This window comes from Sciurus carolinensis, chromosome 9 (assembly GCF_902686445.1).
Source record: "Sciurus carolinensis chromosome 9, mSciCar1.2, whole genome shotgun sequence".
Lineage (NCBI taxonomy): Eukaryota > Metazoa > Chordata > Mammalia > Rodentia > Sciuridae > Sciurus > Sciurus carolinensis.
This window is the reverse complement of record NC_062221.1, coordinates 58,600,105-58,618,605: the sequence shown is the minus strand read 5'-3', so window position 1 is coordinate 58,618,605 and position 18,501 is coordinate 58,600,105. Positions and strand designations below refer to the sequence as shown.

General features: G+C 38.0%; 1 protein-coding gene across 8 annotated transcripts in view; it reads right to left on the bottom strand.

Annotated features, from left to right (window-relative positions):
* The window catches only part of Lpp (LIM domain containing preferred translocation partner in lipoma), a 651,895-nt gene that overhangs the window by 193,652 nt on the left and 439,742 nt on the right, over positions 1–18,501 (bottom strand). The window lies entirely within an intron of this gene.

Sequence of the window (18,501 nt, the reverse complement as noted above, 5' to 3'; positions counted from 1 at the left end):
CAAAGAGGAAGCACTGACATAAGCACCCTGGACACAGCTGTCATTTGGCTCCTGGTATACTTCCATGACATTCTTCAGGCTGAAGAGAGACCCTGTATGAAAACTGCTTCATTCAAAAACTTCTTTTTGATGTGCCTTAGTAAACTGAATTTGATTAGCACCCAAATGACAGAGCAGCTCACAGAATGATGTCTTCCCTATCTCCCGTTGCCCAGCAGAAGCTCTGATAAACCATCTACGACATAGCCACAGGAAGATTGAAAAACAGCTTTTAAAGCAACTCATCTTCATGAGACTCAACTGGATTCAACAAGTGTATATCAACAGTTTTTAACCTTGTTCAACTCCTTTATAGAGTAAGGGATTGTCTATCTTGAACGGATAAATCAGAAATTGAGGAGCAGATTTATGATGTACACAAAGCTGATGAATCTGATCTTAAATAAAAGACCCTTAATGAGTTTGAAGATGAGGGTATCAGGTCACTTTCACTTAGTATCTATTATATAGAAAATGAAAGATAAAGAAAATGGTAGATTTTAAAAATAGCATCATATTGTCAGTAAAATTAGCCAGGTCCTCTGTTTCAGGACTTCATGGACTGTAAGAGGGGTATTGACCAGGGCTGCAGCCTCAACCTGAGTTTTGACTGGGGAAGGATCTGCACTGTAGTTTACAAACCTGTTCCAACATTCGGTTCTTGCAGACTCTTAGACCTAGGGCTTTGGTCCCCTGCTTGCAACTAGCTGTCCTCAGCAACTTACCCCATGGCCATCTCTATAGGTCAGCTTACAGCAAGCAGCCTGTTTCTTGAAGGGAACAAGGAGATGAATCCCTTCAGATATATGTTATAATCTTATGTTACATAATCACATATGAGTAATAAAGTACCCTGGTTACCCTTGCTTTTCTGTTAGAATAAGTCACAGGCCCTTCCTGCACTCCAGGAGAGGGCTTACATATAAAGGCCTGGATAATCTGGGCCTAAATGGGGGACACCTTGGAGTCTATTGGCTTTAATATCATTTTCTGCCTTCTGATTAAGCATTTATGAGGACACATTGGTCTTAAATGCAAAAGGAGCAGAGAAGCTTTCATTTTCTGAATGATAAGGGACTTTGAATGTTTATACAGATTTTTGCCCTACTGGTTTGTTTAAAACAGAATGTGAAATTTTACATTTGTCAAGGACAAAGACATATAATAAAGAACAGAGAAAACACTTTTGTTTGTTTTGTTTTGGTTTTTAAGGCCTTAAAAATATAACCTATGCACAGGGTTAGAAAACAGGTTTTTGTTTTTGTCAGATGTATCCATCCTGTTCTGAAGTTGAACCCTGTCCTCAACTTCAGTGTTAATGGCCATGTGTGTCCTCGATCCACCTACCTACCCATCCACCTATCTGCCTAAGAGTTGGAGACACCCAGAGTAGACAAGTGAAAATGCATGAAAGTTGGTACAACCTATTCTTTTTAGGTGTACTTAGCTAGCTAACAAAGTAGCTGTTTTGATAACTTGGTGTTTCCTTGCAGTAAGGCAAAAGCAGAATTCTGTCCAGATCATTCTATGAACAGATAACTCTTCAGGGATTAGATTACTCTTAAAAATATTATAGTTTTCTGTATTATAGCCACAGGCAAATTCTGATTTGGAGCCTAGTAATCTTTTACATCCAACTCTCAAAAGTAAGGTTCCGAAGATTCAAACTTAAAACTGGCTTTCGAAATAAGGAAAAAGAATCATAGCCATAAACATACTTAAAAAATAAGAAGAAAGAAAAATTGAAAATTAAGAATTCAGAATACATGATTCCAGGATGTTTTCCGTAACAAGGTCAGGCTTCAACACTTTTGAGGAGAGAGAATATGCCTCTTCCGACGTATATATAAGTGGTTAATATATGCCTCGGTAGTGAAATAGGTCATCAGAGCTTGCTGAGAACTTTAGAATCTTAAATATTGTACTTGAAATAATGCTTGCTGGTCACCTAGCCCCATCACTACAATTCCAGCAGGACACTGTACACTAGATGGTGGAAACAGAACTCCTGGCTATCACCACCAGTTTATATTTTGCCATTCACACATGGAGGATGTAAATCATTCAGAAGGGAGAAACTTGAAGTCGTTTTTCCTATTTTCTAGGCTCTATTCATAGTCGTTTGTTTCTCTTTCTGTCTCTTCCTTTTCTTCCTTCCTTTGCTTATTTTTTATTGGTTATAGTTTGAACAGATAAGGAAGTCAATTAATGAGGATGGAGACCCCACGCCTGTCCAGATCTTGCCATAGCCACCCATCCCACTCCCTCAGTGAGGATTTTTTGGTACATCACAGCCCACAAAGCTTTGACACATTACCTCATCTCTACAAAGGAGTCTAATCAGTACTGGAAGTCTGAAATGATTTATTTTTGAATTGTTCAATTCTTCCATCTTTCCATCTACCATAGAATAAGACTCCTCCTCCTCTTTTATGTGATATAAATAACTAAGACTATAGCTGGTATATAGAAATTGGTTTAAAATATATTTCTCAATTATTCCTATAGACCCATACCATGATTATTCTAAACAGCCCAGGATCAGAATGGCATCTAAAAGTCATTTTTTCCAATGACTTAGACAATAAACACAATATTAATACTTCATTCGCATGCTTCTAATTTCGAAGTCAGCATGCATGATCAGGGATTACAAACTTTGAAGTAATAAATTCTTTGCAGTCTCTGAAGGTTCCATTACTTGTTCTTCTGTATGGTCTTTCTATGAACCTGAAAGAGCACAGACTTTGAAGTCAGAGATGCCTGCAGTTCAAAGCCTACCTCTGCGACCCATCTCATGCAAGGTATGAAATACTTCTAGGTTTAAAATTCAACATTACAAAATGAGATGGTACTGTTCACCTAGCAGGGTTGTTATAAAGATTAAATGAGAAATTGTGTAAGAAACCTGGCCCAGTATTTGTTGAAAGTAGGTACTTATTATATGTACCTTCCTTACGTTCACTAATAGCATAGGATTTAGTTAATTCAGTTAGTTAGGGCACAATAGTGTTAACAAAACCAACTGAGGTTTACAAATGAAAAGTTTCCTAATCTAAATTATACTGTGGTATGTTCAAAGATTTAAATGCATGATTGTGTACCCAAGGCAGGCTAGAGAAGGAAGGAAAGCCAAGTCATTCTTGCTATGAATGAAAAGTAAGAGGAGAGAAGGGAAGGAATCAAGCATAAAATGGTGAAAATCTGCACAGGGTATGTTCTGGGTTCACTGTACAGTATTTGTCTCCTATGTGTGGAGCTCTGGTCCCCAGGCTCTGCAACAAGCAAACAACAAAAACACAAAAGTGAACATTTACTTAAGTGTTTTCAAAAATGAAGTTGAAAACACTGAGTTGAAGAATAATGAGGAGGAAATATTATTAGGTACTTCAAAGATAGGACTCCTTTGTGCAAAAACTTGAGTTGTAAAGTTTCTAGTCATACTCTTTGTAAAACTGCTATACTCCTAAGTGCACCAGGCTCTGTTAGTCAGCTTTGCATTCCTGTGATTGAAATACCTGACAAGAGCAACTTAAAGGAGGGAAAATTTCTTTTGGCTCACAGTTTCGGAGGTTCAATCACTGGTCAGCTGAATTTATTGTTTTAGGCCTGAGAAGAGGCAGAATGTTATGGCAGAAGAGTGTGATAAAGAAAAGGTGCTCAGCTGCTCAGTTCATGACAGCCAGAGAGAGAGAGAGAGCCAGGGACAAGATATAATCTACAAGGTCATGTCCTCAGTGACCTACTTCCTCCAGTCATGTCCCACCTGTCTACAGTTACCACCCAGTAGTCCATTCAAACTGTGAATGCACTAAATGTATTAATTTACTGTTTAGAATCTCCATCATTTCAGCTCTGAATATTCCTGCATTACCTAACACATGAGCTTTTTAGGGGACATTAAAGATCCAAACCATAACACAGGTACACTATATGACCACTAACCAGGTATCACTAGTTATAAAAAGGGGCCATTCTATATGTGGGAGGGCTTTTTTCAGAAAACCAAGAACTCAGTAATACATTCCAGGTAATTGTTGTGTTTCGACATGCCCATTGAACACAATGTGGCTATAATGGATTGGGAATGCTTTTTCCTACACTGTTCAGAATATAGAAGCAGATAACCCAAGGGGTACATTTTATCAATCATCTTCTGCAGAGACTGTATATTAGTTAATCTTCTGTGAAGGCAGAGAAAAAAATAAATATATAACTGGTTAACATGAAAGTAAAATAAAATTCTCTAACTTTCCTCCAAAGGTTCTGTGTTGGTCCTATTTACATCTAATCTGCTGTTTTTTAGTCATTCCACCAAGAACCCATCCTCTTCCAGTTTCAGCAAGTCCTGCTAAGTTTTCACTTCCTGTCCTTAAAATGAAGAAGAAGCAATTTGGTCCATATCCCCTATGCCAGGAGGCTCAGGAAAGTCCACAGAATCCAGAATCTCTTCTAAGGTGAGAAAGAATGGCCATGATCTATGGGTTCATGATCTATGAATCCTGCTAAGTGTTCCCCAAACCCTTGATGTTTTCAAAGCAACCAGAGAGACAAAAAATGAGTCTAAGTATTGTTGATATAGTTGATACTAATTTTAAATAAGCAAGTACAGAGAGAATGCTCTGTCCATTAATTACAGACTTCAAAATGGCAAAAAACATTATAAATATTTAGTAATGTGCACTAGTGTTGAAGTGGGTGAACAGAGTCTACATCTTCCTTTAACACTATTTTTATACAGTTTGTTTTGTTTTGCTTGCTTGTTTGTTCAGCCCCATGGAGAGCACTCACAGGATGGTGTAAGTTGCCAAGCTCACAGAGGCCCTTTGAATGAAGAGAGGGCGATTCTTTATCAAAAACTTGCCTGGCTCATGTTAATTTTCTCCTGGCTAGAAATAAACTTGGTTCTACTTGAACTTCCACAACATTTTTTTTTTTTTTTTAATTTGTATCCCTTGGAAGCATATTCATCATTTCCAAGGATGTTATTTATAAGTTATTTCCTTTACTTGAACAGATAGGCCACATTGCATCCACATTAGTGTGCCAAATGGGACTTCAGACAACTTGGGGATTCTTGGTATGTAAGTACCGAATGGAAGCAGAGCAAAACAAAACAAAATATTTTAAAAAAACATTAGTTTCATTCCACAGATATAGAATTTTGAAGTTCAATTTTACATAATAAAGTAGAAAGTGATTCATATATTTTGTTGATTCCAGTTCCTACCCTGCAGGGTCCAGATCTTTAGAAAATATGCTATTGTTTTAGCAGCGACTCCAGAAGCAACTCTAGAACGTGTTGTCAAAATAGTGGAGAGAAGGGAACAAACTTGTGGAAACAGGCAAGTCAAGAAAAGCAAAGGTGCCAGTCTTCAGAGGTGGGGCTGGGAGGGGCAAGGACAGTCATTCCATTCCTGCCTGCAGGGCCCCTCCCCTAGACGCCAGCAAAGGCAGCAAATGGACACAAACTGGTGAGGTAACATCGCCCTCTCCCACCCCACTTGTGAGAAAGGAGTAAACATAAAGAGCATTCCTAATCAGGTCCTTTAACCCTTCCTATCTCCACTCAATAACAAATTAAAAATTAATAAAAAAATGTTCCTTAAGCAAAAGAAAACTAGAGCCTAGAGAACAATGGACGGAACTTAAGTGGGTGAGTCCAGGGGATGAGTGGAGGTATGCATCCTCATCCACCTCCACATTTTTGTTCCACATATGTCTGCATTTGGTGATTTTCTAAAACAACCTTTTTAACAATCCAAAAATTAAAGACATATTGCTCACCATCAATAGCATTTGGACAAGGCTTGCCTTTTATTAGTACTATGCAAGATTATAAACCGGAGTCCTGCCTTCCAAGAATGCAAATAGCTTCTTTATTCTTGCACCTCCCAGTTTTTAGATTCTTGTATAGTCAGTTCAGACTCACTCAGTCCTTTGATACTTAATGTGTGATCAGAAAAGCATTCAAAATGCAAAAATGAAGATTAAGGGAGGATTTTCAAGCACCTGTATCTAAACAATGATTGGTAGAGAATATCTTCTCACTCTTCAGTAGCAGTGTTACTGGAGACCACTGAAATACTTACTTTCTTCATAATTAGATATCCTCTAAATGCAGTAAATGATGCAAAAGGAGCACAAGGTTCAGAGCTGTTATTTTCAGGTAAACAGTCAACATTGCATTAGAGTGCTACCTCTGGTGTTGGCCATTTGGGGCCTGATGGCTTCTGCACTTCCATGAATTCAGTGGCCTATCAATAATTTGTCTAAAGCAGACTTGCTTCATTCAGGAAAGAATGGTACAACCTCTCTACACCAGTTACGTTCCAAAATGCAAGTAACAAACAGCAAACAATTAAATAGAACTCCTTACAAAAAAAAAAAGACATGCAACTGCCCCTTGATTCTTATAAGTCATGATTTTGTGAGCAAAGGGGGAAGCAATGGGACAGACACTAAATACTAATAAAAATGGGTCTTTTTTTAAATCATGTCCAGACTTAATATTCCTATTGCTACAATGAGGAAAGGGGGATGAAAGGGCTTAGCCAAATAGATTTGTGCTTTTTAAAGAGAACATGGTTGATTTAAAAATGTTCATTAAATACTGAAATGGAATAAACTGAAAGGAAATGCTGATGATTCTGCTCACATATCTACATGTCACAAACTCGTTCTAGATTTTAACTTGATTGCAAAGGAACTCGTGAAACTTTTAAGGGATAAAGGGTACTAGGACAAAATAACTTATTCCTCATCAATTTACTAAGTGACAGTGGCAACTCAAGGATCAATGGAGGTAGTCTGCATGACTACAAACTGTTTCTCTCAGGTTTTCAATGTGTAGTGTTGGGATAATAACTATCATCCAAGATAGACTGTGATAATTGCTGTAAAGGAGGCAGAGGCATCTTAGCCTGTGTGGCACTTGACTGAAGAGTTAAAAATTGGAATGACTTTAAGAGGCACAGAGAATGAGCCAGAAAGAGCTAAACTGCATAAACAAATATGTGGAGAAGGTACAATTTATGTGGAGTATGTGGGAGGAACTGAAATTGGTCTATTAGGTTAGAAACCTGTAACTAACATGAAGCAGCAATGAGAGCCAAGGCTAAAAAGGTAATGGAAGAAAATGATGGAAACCTTAGGATGGCAATGGGGACAGCATTAATCATGGTACTGAGCAAAATAAAAAGCCTGTGGCCAATGCAATGTGACAGTTCAGAATCTCTCGACTTTATTTCATCGTACCCCCACCACTTTCCAGCTATCCAGTTTGAAGGCAGAGGAGGCTATGTCTAAAAATAAGAATAATCTTCAAATATGCTTGTGGTCAAAGCTTAGCATCAACCACATGTGATGAATCCAACAGCAAAATTATAAAGGGGAAGTGGAAGTAACATGCGTGCCAACAAGGAGGTGAGTTTAGTTCAACATGAAATCCCGTCTCAAAAATGCCCCTATCTGGAATCCAAGTAGCCTTGAGTAATGGTGAATGCACAGAATCAAAAGGGTGAACAGTCTGTTGGTTTTGGGGATAAACACCTAGGTTTTCATCCTGAATATCTTATTAACGTTTCACATCTCTGTGACCATTGGACAGCTTTTCCTTACTCCCATCTGTAAACAAGAAAGGTTGAAGATTGAGGGCCTGTCTTTCAACTTTAGTGATCTGACTTTAAGTGTCGTATGCTCCGAGTAGGTAAAGATTCACATAACCAGTCTCAGGGTGGACATGCCATTCTAAATGACCTCTTCCCGGTCATGATCCTGTTGTTTCTGCTCAGGGTCAAAAGGCTGTCATCCCCTACTGTTTCCCTTTGCAATTTTCCTAAAAGTAAACTTCCATGTGCTCCTTTATCCATGGGTCTATAAACTACTTTAAGATTCTGTTGGACTCATGTTTGTACTTGACAGAGTTCCTAGCCCAAATCTTATGAACAGTGGTCACTCAATAAATATTTGTGGAATGAAAGGATGAATAAAATGTCAGTTTTTGACTGAGGTCTAGGTTTTATTCACCAAAAAAAAAAAAAAAAAATTTCCAGAAAAATCTTGGAGGAAGTAGTAACAATAAATATCAAGGAAGAACACTGCTGCTCCTGTTATTTTTACATTTGGATATTTCCAAGGATATTTGCAGAAAAAAAAAAAAAAGAAAGAAAAGAAATGATTGTCCCATGGAAAAAAACAGCAAATCATTCAGTAATCTTGCACTGTGCCAGATTGTAATTTCTAGCTAAAGGCTTTATTCACAGATTCATGCATCAGAGAGAGAAGTATGAAGCCTGAGGACCTAACTTCCAATCTTGCCTTTTATGCTCAAATACCTATTAAGAACCAGACAGCATCTTGGCTGTTTGAATGCTACTGTGAAGTCTGGAATTAGAGCCCTTTAGCACTAAAACTTACTTGTTTGAAAGCAATTACACATACTGCACTTCTTAAGCTTACAAATCTTTACTACCTGAAAAGTTTAAGAGTTCCTGGAGAAACCACTCTGCAGAGGTGGCTTAGTACTTACTTATGGAATTTGCTGTACAAACCTACCAACCCTCATCCTGCATGTCGTAGGGTGGGTGTGAACTAAATGATTTCCTATTGTACATTGTTCATGTCACAGATATAAAATTATAAGAACTTCAATCTTCAGAGTAAAAAAAAAAAAAACCCACCAGGAAACAGGAAAAAAAAATCTAATTTAACACATCATCTTTAAGAATAAATGAGGTTACAAATCTACATTTGGAAGAACAGAATCTAGTCCATATGCACCAGATACCATTTTTTTTTTTCAAACTTAAACTCCGGATTCCAAAATGTATACTCTCTCTCTATACTGAGGTAACAGCTTGTCAGAGAAATGTGGCAAGCAACAGCAGGACTAGCACAGCAGATGGGACGTATTTTTATACCGGCTTTAAGTGATAATGTGAGTTTACATAGGGTCATCCTAAATATTGTTTAAGTGCATGAAATGACTCGAGTCACTGTCTAACCTTGAGTAGGCTGTTTTGCTTTCGGTTCTTGTCTCAATTTGTTGCCGTCAAGGCTTCGTCAAAAGAAGTCTATCTTTTCTTTGAAATAGGAGCTGCACAAATTTCTATGATCTTCTTTTTTCAGATTCTTGCACACATTTTACATTGACATTAAAAAAAAAAAGGGAAGAAAGTAAATATCAAAACTACTCTTATTAACACAGTGGACTAAGTCTCTGCCAATAGGTCACAAATGGTATGTATTTCAAAAGGGGGAAAAAAGTGCTAGGTGCTGAGATTGGGACTCTTTTATCCTAATCTCAGCTTTTCTAAGTGGTTCCAGAGTATCTCTGAGCTGCTGTTTCCACATCTGGAAGATGTCAAAAGGGGACTCCTGTAAAACACTTGAGGGTCCTTGTCTTTCCCCTCTTGTGGCACAGCCTATTTTGCTTGCTGTTAAAATGGACAGGTCTTCATAACCTCTAACTCCAAATTCAAAAGACTGCATGGGTTGTAATCACAGCACAATTTCCTTTTAATTCATTCACAAAGAAGAATACACATCATCTTAAGAAAATATTATGGAAGCCTTTAGAGATGATCACTCATATCAGTGCCTTTTACTGTGCAGGCATATTCTAGTGGTAGAGCCCCCAACCACTAGAAACAGTGACTTCTCTAGGTGTCTCCCAGGGGGAGGGATGTGTTAGAAGAGAGCAGGTGCAGGTTTTGAGATTCCAGCATGGTATTAGGTACTGTTTCCTTTGTGAATCTCCTCTGCCTGCCTCCAATCTAACAATCAGAATGTGAGCATGCAGAGGTCAGGGATTTTATTATTGTGTTCAGTACTGAATCCCAGGGTCTAGAAGAGTGCACAGCACATAGTATGTACTCAAGAAATATTTGATGAATGACTAGCAAATGACAAGCCCATTTGAACATATCACTTTGCTCTTCCCTACTAAAAAACTTGTTCTAAAGAGACCTATAGGGTATCCTCTGTTTCCCATATCACATTCAGAATTAAGCATCATCTAAGTTTACACGCCAGGCAGTGGCTGCAACGGATTCCATCCAGGCCCACAGTCCCCTTTTCTTTCCACTAAGCTACTCTGCCTCAATCAAAGTTACAAGTCCAGAGGCCTGGTCTCTTCTTTAAAGGACAAGTCCGTGTGAACATTTCTGGTCCTTCAAGTTCCACACTTTTAAGAGTGGAATGATAATAGAATACTTTGGAGAGTCATTGGATCAGACAAGATCAAGTCATAACTTAGGAAACAGAGAAGTAAGAACTTGTTCTCAGGTCTCTTGACTATAAATATGAACATGTGATTGACTTGCTAAGTTATAAAATACTACAGAAATATTAATAGTTACTAACATCATAATTCTTAGGTTATAGGCTTCTTGAGTCAGCACAATTAACTTATTCATCTAATTATGAATGAATTGGCCAGTACTTGATAATAGTGTCTGCCATAGTTGGCATTCAGAGATTAAATGGCTGGATAGATGAATAAAATTACAAAATCTTAAAAGGGATAAATGCAAATGACTGCATTTCTTCTAGAACTTTAATTGTAGACAGGATAGGTCATATCCTGCCAAATAAAGGCAGAGGCTAATCTAAAATCATGTCCTAAAGGCAAAATTTCCTAAAATGCAAATTTATAGTTCCCCACATCTTCAACAAAAATGATCCATGTTGCAGAAGAAAAGACAAATTGGCTTCAAGACATACTTTTTAAAATGTATTTAAAAAAAAGGAATATGCAAGCTATGTTTAGAGAGGAAATTTCCAATTTTCTAATAAAGCAATAACTATTCAGAGAGGAATTAAAAAATGCAAAATCATTTGCCAGAGCCCATCTTTTCCTCTATTCTGAAATTCCACCCTTTAGATTGTATGAAGTTTTACATTTTCTAAAAGTTAACCATGTTTTACATGCTATGTAGCAATGAATGTCTGTAGCATAGACAGAAAAGGGGCATGTACTATATTTTAAATAATCATCTACATTTAATTCCCAGTAAAATGAAAGAGAGGTCAAAAAGGACACATGGCAGCAAAATCGAAATTTGCAAAGGATGAGTTCAGAAAAGATAAAAAACACTATGCAACAAGCCTTATTCACAATCCACCTTGGTATACTAAAAATCTAGATAGTGGTTCCTTACAGGTGTGGGGAGGGAGGGCACACAAGCCTCTCAGGGACTTAATGTACAGGGTGTGTATAGGGTGTCAAGAGCATCTGCTGGGTGGACACCAAGCGCGGTCATGTCCTGCCATACAGCGGGTACTGCCACACAGTGAGGCACTCTCTTGCCCTAAATGCCAGCAGCACCTGTCAATAAATGACAGACAGCATGCTTACTCCCCAATTTTCTCTAATTTTGATTCCTTGCAACATTACTATACCAACGGCATGAAAAAAAAAAAAAAATCTTTGGTCACAAAGATAACAAACATAGAACATAAAACAGAAGATAATGGAGTTTTCAAAATCATTGAGGTATTTTTATTGTTTCACTTGAGGTTTGAGCCAAGGTGCCACGGTATCACCTTGGTTTGAGCCAAGGTGCCACGGTATCACCTCTGTCTCTCAGTCTCTGTTTCAGATTCTCTCTGTCTCTCTCTCTGTCACATACACACCTCTCTAATAGGTAACAACCAAGGTCAAGGTAAGTATAATTTTTACAAATTATTTTTTATCAGGCCACTGAGTGACAGTGTTAGAATACACAAGACTTAAACTTCAGAGTTGTAACAGTAAAGGCAGAGGTCTTTTGCTACAGAAACAGGTCAAATGAAATGCCATGTGTGATTTTGTTTCTTCAAACAAGGCTATGGGACAGCTTCTAGGTTTTATGCAAGAACAGCATACCAAAATGAGTAACAGATAAATCTTCACAGAGCTTCATCTCTAACAGGGGTGCTATGATATATAGACAAATAAATTTAATATAGAAAACTTCTGTTTAGGGTGTATGACAAAGGACAAGAGCAATTCAGAGAGAGGCAATCATTTTTATTTCAAGGATCTGAAAAGGCTCACAGGTGAGGTAACACCTGAAACCAAAATGCTCCTGGTCTGCCCTCGCTGGGGCTCCCTATCACGGCCTTGTGGTCTGAAAACACACAGGACATATATCATTTGTATACTTATCAAATATAAAAGCTGCCCTGCCTGCTGCAGGTTTCAAGTGGCAATGTGCTTGATACAAAACTGAGGTGGAGAAGAACAAAACCATGTTTGCAAGAGTTTATCTCTTATTTATTGGTACACGGAGATTTCGAAGGCAAAAGATGAAACCTCCTATGGAAACATTTCATTTACTAACAGCTTGAAATTTTTACGACAGATTATCTGTTATATGATCACCCCCTTTCTTGAGTTCATGTACTGCAAGTAGAGGGAACTAAATGCCAGGGGTACCAGAGCCCTTTAATGAGATCCAAGACACCAGCACAGGAAGTGATCCTGAGACACCCATCCACAGAAGGGTGAAGTGCAGGTCAAGTGCAACCTGATTTTCATTCCCCCTACAGTTTGCAGAGTTTTCACCTGCCCTCTGGTTTCTTTTTTTCCTTTTTTCAGGGGACTTGTACTGACTCTGTTCTGTTTGATGACACTTTTGTCAATGAGATGCATTCCATTCAGTTCAGAAGTTCATTAAATTCAGATAATACCCCAGTCTTTTTTTTTTTTTTTTTTTTTTTTTTGCGGTGCTGGGGATTGAACCTAGGGCCTTGTGCTTGCAAGGCAAGCACTCTACCAACTGAGCTATATCCCCAGCCCACAACACCCCATTCTTGTAAGCTGACTGATGTTTATTAATGTAACATGCGACACAAATAATACAGCAGGAAATCTGAGCTTTCCTTTGCATCACTCAGACATCTAGAATAATACAGTTCATTTGCAATTCATCAGGGGCTTATAATATTATTTACATATTTAAAGATTTCTTGAAAGTCACATGCCTTTGAAAAATTCAGGAATGTGTGCACTGCACAAAGATAAATCACATATAGGCAATGTGCTGATTCACTCATCCCTAAAAAGCTTTAATTTTTATGCCTGCATTGTGGGGGAATGGAGAAGAAAAGGGGCAGAGGAGAGGCAACCAGAAGATCTTTATGTAATTAAGCTTTAGGTATTGGATAAGATGCTTGAGTTTATTAACAATGACAATAATATTAACCTTTACATTTAAATAGTAAGTGCAGTTTTCAAAGCACTTTCCTCTATTTGTTATCTCATTAAGCTGGCTTTTTTCTACAGTGCTTTTCTGAGGAATAAAAACAAACATAGACTAAACAAATACTATCTACCTGGCTTCTGTCACTCAGATAGTCTGGTCAACAGGAAGGATTTTCACGGTACATGATGAAAGAACTGAAAAAGAAGTTCATGTTGCCCAGGACCCCCGCTGGCTTCTCGAATCTCAACAATTGTTTGTGTCAATTGAGTCCATTAAGATAACAACCAGCTCAACAATACTACAGAACTTCAGGAATAAAAGGGCTAGCAAATTCCAGAAATCTTGATGAAATGCCTCCTTTTCTCTTCCAAAGCTTATGGTTTAGGAAGAAATAAACAAGCAAGATGTCTGCATACCTGAGAGATATGATTCAAATATTTTTATTGTCTCAGAGAATAGAGAGAACAATTTCCCTTTCTCTTCCTTCTCTCTCTTTCTAGCCACACTAATAACAGGTGTTGAAATGTCAATGCTTGTGCATGTACATTGCAAAAATAGTCAAAATGTTTACTTAGGATTTATAAAAAAGTTTAAGCACTCACTTAGCATTCAAATGTTCTTTTTATCCCCCCAAGACTGTTGTCTATAATGTGAATGAAAAAGATATAAAGAGTTCTTTAACAAAAATGAGCTGTCTTTAAGTTAGTCTTTTAAACCTATTTCAGGACATGCTGTACATGAGAGAGGGCACAATGGAGAGAATATTATTGGTTAAAAGTTCATATTTGTCAAGAAGATGAGAGGATGGACTACACTTTGGGAGAAAATATTTGCCAAAGATACATCTGATAAAGGACCATTGTTCAAATTATACCAAGAATTCTTAAAACTTAGTAATAAAAAAAACCAAAACATTAAAAGATGTAAACAGACATTTCACTCAAGAAAATATAGAGGTGGCATAAGAATATGAAAAGATGTTCAACGTCATATGTCATCAGGGAATTACAAATTAGAATAAAAATAACACACCAGTATAAGCCTATGAGAATGACTAAATCCAAACAATGGCAGCATGGACCCTGACCACCAAATGCTAACCAGGTTACTGAAGCAACAGGAGCTCTCCTCCATGGCAGGTGGCAATGAAAAATGGCAGAGTCCCTTTAGAAGACAGTTTGGCAGTTTCCTACTTTTACCATATGATCCAGCGATCACATTTCTTGCTTGGTGTTTACCTAAATGAATTGAAAATTTAAGACCACACAAGATCCTGCACATGAATATTTATTACATCATTATTCATAATTGCCACAACTTGGAAGCAACAAGATGTCCTTCAGTAAGTGAATGGATAAACTGTGTTACATCCATTCAATGGACTATTACTCAAAGTTAGAAAGAAATGAGCCATCAAGTCATGAAAAGACATGGAGGAACCTCAGATGTCCATTATTCAGTGAGAAAAGCCAATCTGAAAGGGCCACACGATATACAATTCCAACTCTATGACATTCTGGGGAAAAGAAAGCTATAGGCACAGTATGTTCAGTGGTTGATAGAGGTTAGGATTCTTAGGGCTGTAAAAATACTCTCTATGATATTGTAATGGTGGATAAATGTCAACAAACAGTGGTCAAAACCCATAGCATGTACAACACCAAAAGTGAATTATAATGTATACTGTGAATTTTGGATGATAATGAACAGACGATGTAGGTTCATTAGTTACATACAACAAATGTGCCATTCTGGTGGGGAACATTGATAGTGGTGGGCTATGTATTTGTAGGAGCAGATGATATAAGAGAACTCTCTGGTACTCTCTGCTGAGTTTCACTGTGAACCTTAAACTGTCTTAAAAATAAAGTTTATTTACACGTGTACCTCGGGAAGTCCACTTCACACCAGAAGAAGAGGTCCTATGTTGTGTATTATTAGAAACAAAAACATTTGAAAGAGCACAAGAAGACACACAAACGCTCCACACACTTTAACATGTGTACACATTATTGAAAGCTTCTGCTATCGAGAGGACTAAAGCAGTGTCCTTCAAGAGATGGTGCCCAACATGCTAGGTTTTCTATTTTCATCTGCAAAAACAGAAAAGATATCATGCTGCTACATTTGCTGTGAGAAATAAAATTGGGGTAAGAGGTGGCAATCCTGTGATTGGTGGCCTTAGAAGCATTTCACACTACCAGAGAACAGAAGCAGGTAGGAAGGTTGAGAATGTAAACAAACAAAAAAAAACCAGGTAGACAAAAGCGCAAACATGACTGAGCTATGTACCATTCCATTTCATTTATTCTTACATCCTAATATTTTGTTGTTGTTGTTGTGCTGTTGATTGAACCCAGGGCCTTGCACCTAGTACACAAGTGCTCTGCCTCTGATCCACATCTCCAACCCTCATGTGACTGTTTTAAAAGATGCAACCAATGTTGGCCCGAATAAACTCGATTCTATTATATGTAAAGTGAAAACCTATGGATTAGCAAAGAATAAAGGGAAAATAAATTGGAACGATAAGGATTAAAAATCAAGAGGCAAATGGGTTGCAAATTCTTTTCTAGTTCATAATCAAACATTTATCTGTGCAATGGGTTCCATGTGGGAAGGCTGATGGTAAGAACTATTGCCAGGCTGTGAGATGAAGCAAGAACTCGTAGCAATCCGTGGGAAATGAAGAACGAGACTCTGGCAGCACTTCTGTGTTCCACTGGGGCTTAGCCCCAAGTTACCAACTTGTCTACTTGCCTGCCAGGCTCCTGTTTTATATTGATCTAACTTTGGAAAACAACTGTAGAAATGTTTGTTAATAAATGAATGGCAAAGGAATATATAAAAAGCACCCAAGGCCCTTTGTTAGCAACCTGCGAGCTACACAATAACCACATATGATAGCTTACTTGATGATTACACAGATTCAAAGGCAAAGATTAGTAATCCTGTTTTACAGATCCCAAACTGGGGTTCTGAAGGAAGATGTAACATGTGAAGACTGCACCGCTTGGAATCCACTCAGTCTAGGGCTCCTGACTTTGATTCTAATGCTGCACCCAACTGTGTCATGTTCTAATGAAGTCCCCATGAGACAGAGAAATACATCATACGTAAACCAATCCAATGCTAAAGAAAAAACTACACCCCATACAAATGAGGTTCTCTTATACCATTAAAAGACCCATCAAGATACACTACTACTTGTTAACATTTACTATGTATCTGGACTGTATTTGGAAACATCAAGTTGAAGATGCAGGATAGGCTGCCAGGTCTGTGGTTACTAAGAGCACCTTGTATTTCCTGAAAAGACATTAAAAATCTCTAAGTCACTCCATCATTATTTCACTAAATCCACTCTTACAACTTTCAAACCTAAGTGTTGTGTGGAAATGGGGCCCCAGAGGATCATCAAACAACTCATCTGCCTTCAAGGCAAACATAATTAACCTAAAACACCAGGTTGCCAGGCCAGCAATGAAGCCAACAGAAAGGACCATGCTGTGGCACCTGCAGTCCCGTGGGGATGATAGGTTAATCCCCAATGAATGCTCAGTTTCCTGATGTTAGAGGGAAATGGGGAAATGCTCCCCCAAATAGGAGGCTCTAAGAAGGCAAAAAAATATATCTCATGTCTTTTCTATTATTAATCCATAGATAATGTCTGAGGTTCCTGAATACAAAGACAGAGAACATGCATTTCTCCTACAAAAGCTGTGAAAAGGCCAGGAAAATACAGCTAAGAGTGTCCTGTGTGAAGTAGGACTGGAGAGGGGAGGGGCATGGGAGGGATGGTGTTTGTTTTACACCGATTAGTTCTATTAGCTTGTTAAGCTGGTGGCATGTATTACTTTAATTAGAAAATAAGTGGAGAAGTATGAAACATTTATCCATGTTTAAATGACAAGAACATTGGTTCCTCATTTATCACCACTGTCACTGTGTTGATTAATAAACAAATACTTCAGATAACCCTGAGGCAATCAAGGAGTGCAAAGGTTAATGGGGACACCAGGATTGCACACATCTAAGTTGCACTGTTAGACATTTTTTATGTGTCACTTTTCACATTGTAGAAGCCAGTCTCAAAAGGATGTAAGAATGGGCCCATCAAGTACCATGGGCCTGTGCAGAAGAACTTGTACTTCCATCTGTGAAGGTATCAGACATGTAGCGTTTTTTAGTTTAGCCAACTTGGATTTGTTTTGTAAGGCGTTTTTTTTTTAACAGATGACAACTTTATTAGAAGCAGAGTAATGAATGCAGTGTGTCATTATGTGTGGGGATCAGCTCTTCAATTGGAGTCAATAAACAGTAGGGATCATGAAGGAATACTGGGAGAAAAGACTGGAAAGGTTAAAAAAAAAAAAGTCCCTAGATATCAGGCTCTGGAGTACAGACCTCCTCCTATAGTCGTGTCGCGGGAAGTTGTTCCAAGATAAATTAATGAGTAACAAAGTGACAAACCCAAAGTGAAAAGAGCATATAAAATGTAAGGAAACTAGTGGTAAAGCTAAATTTACACCAGCCTGTGATCAATGATTTATAATATTGAGGAAAGTGAAGTACAGCAAATAATGTAAAGGCAAAAAAAAAAAAAAAAAATGAAATTAAAGTTGTAATGATAGTCACACAATTCCTTGCCTTTCTAATATTGTTTCTCATCCAGATCAAAGTAAAAAGACTGTAATAAATTCCTTTTACTCTGTGCTTTTGAATATCCACACCTTGGCAGTTCTTGGGCACTTATGAATCACTATAGTATTAGGGAGAACGTGCACACTGGAGAGAGAAAAGGAAGATATAATTGGATTTAGATATGATATCCTCAGACAACTTAAACCTCCAAACAATTCAACAATTAATAAAATACCTAACGACTTGCAAAATATTCATGGTCACAGGCCAACATGGACTGTGAGAAAGTAGGAATCCAGTATTATTTTCAAAGCAGGTAACAGAATCTCCTTTTTGAGAGCTATAGAAAAAGTGGTTTGCTACGAGCAGGATTATGTAGCAGAAAGAGTGATACTGGAAAGCTTGGGCTGGAATTCTCACTTTCCAGCCTATTGGTCAGGTGACACCATCTCCTCATCTATCCCACTGAGTGTTGCGAACTCCCAGGGGTGACTTCAGGTGAATGAGCAATACCATTTATTTTGTCAAGAGGGGAGATTTCATAGGACCTTCATTCCATACGGAGAAAATGAGTGTGACTGCTCATGATCACACGTCTAGACAGTAGGAATGTTAAGACTAAGGACTC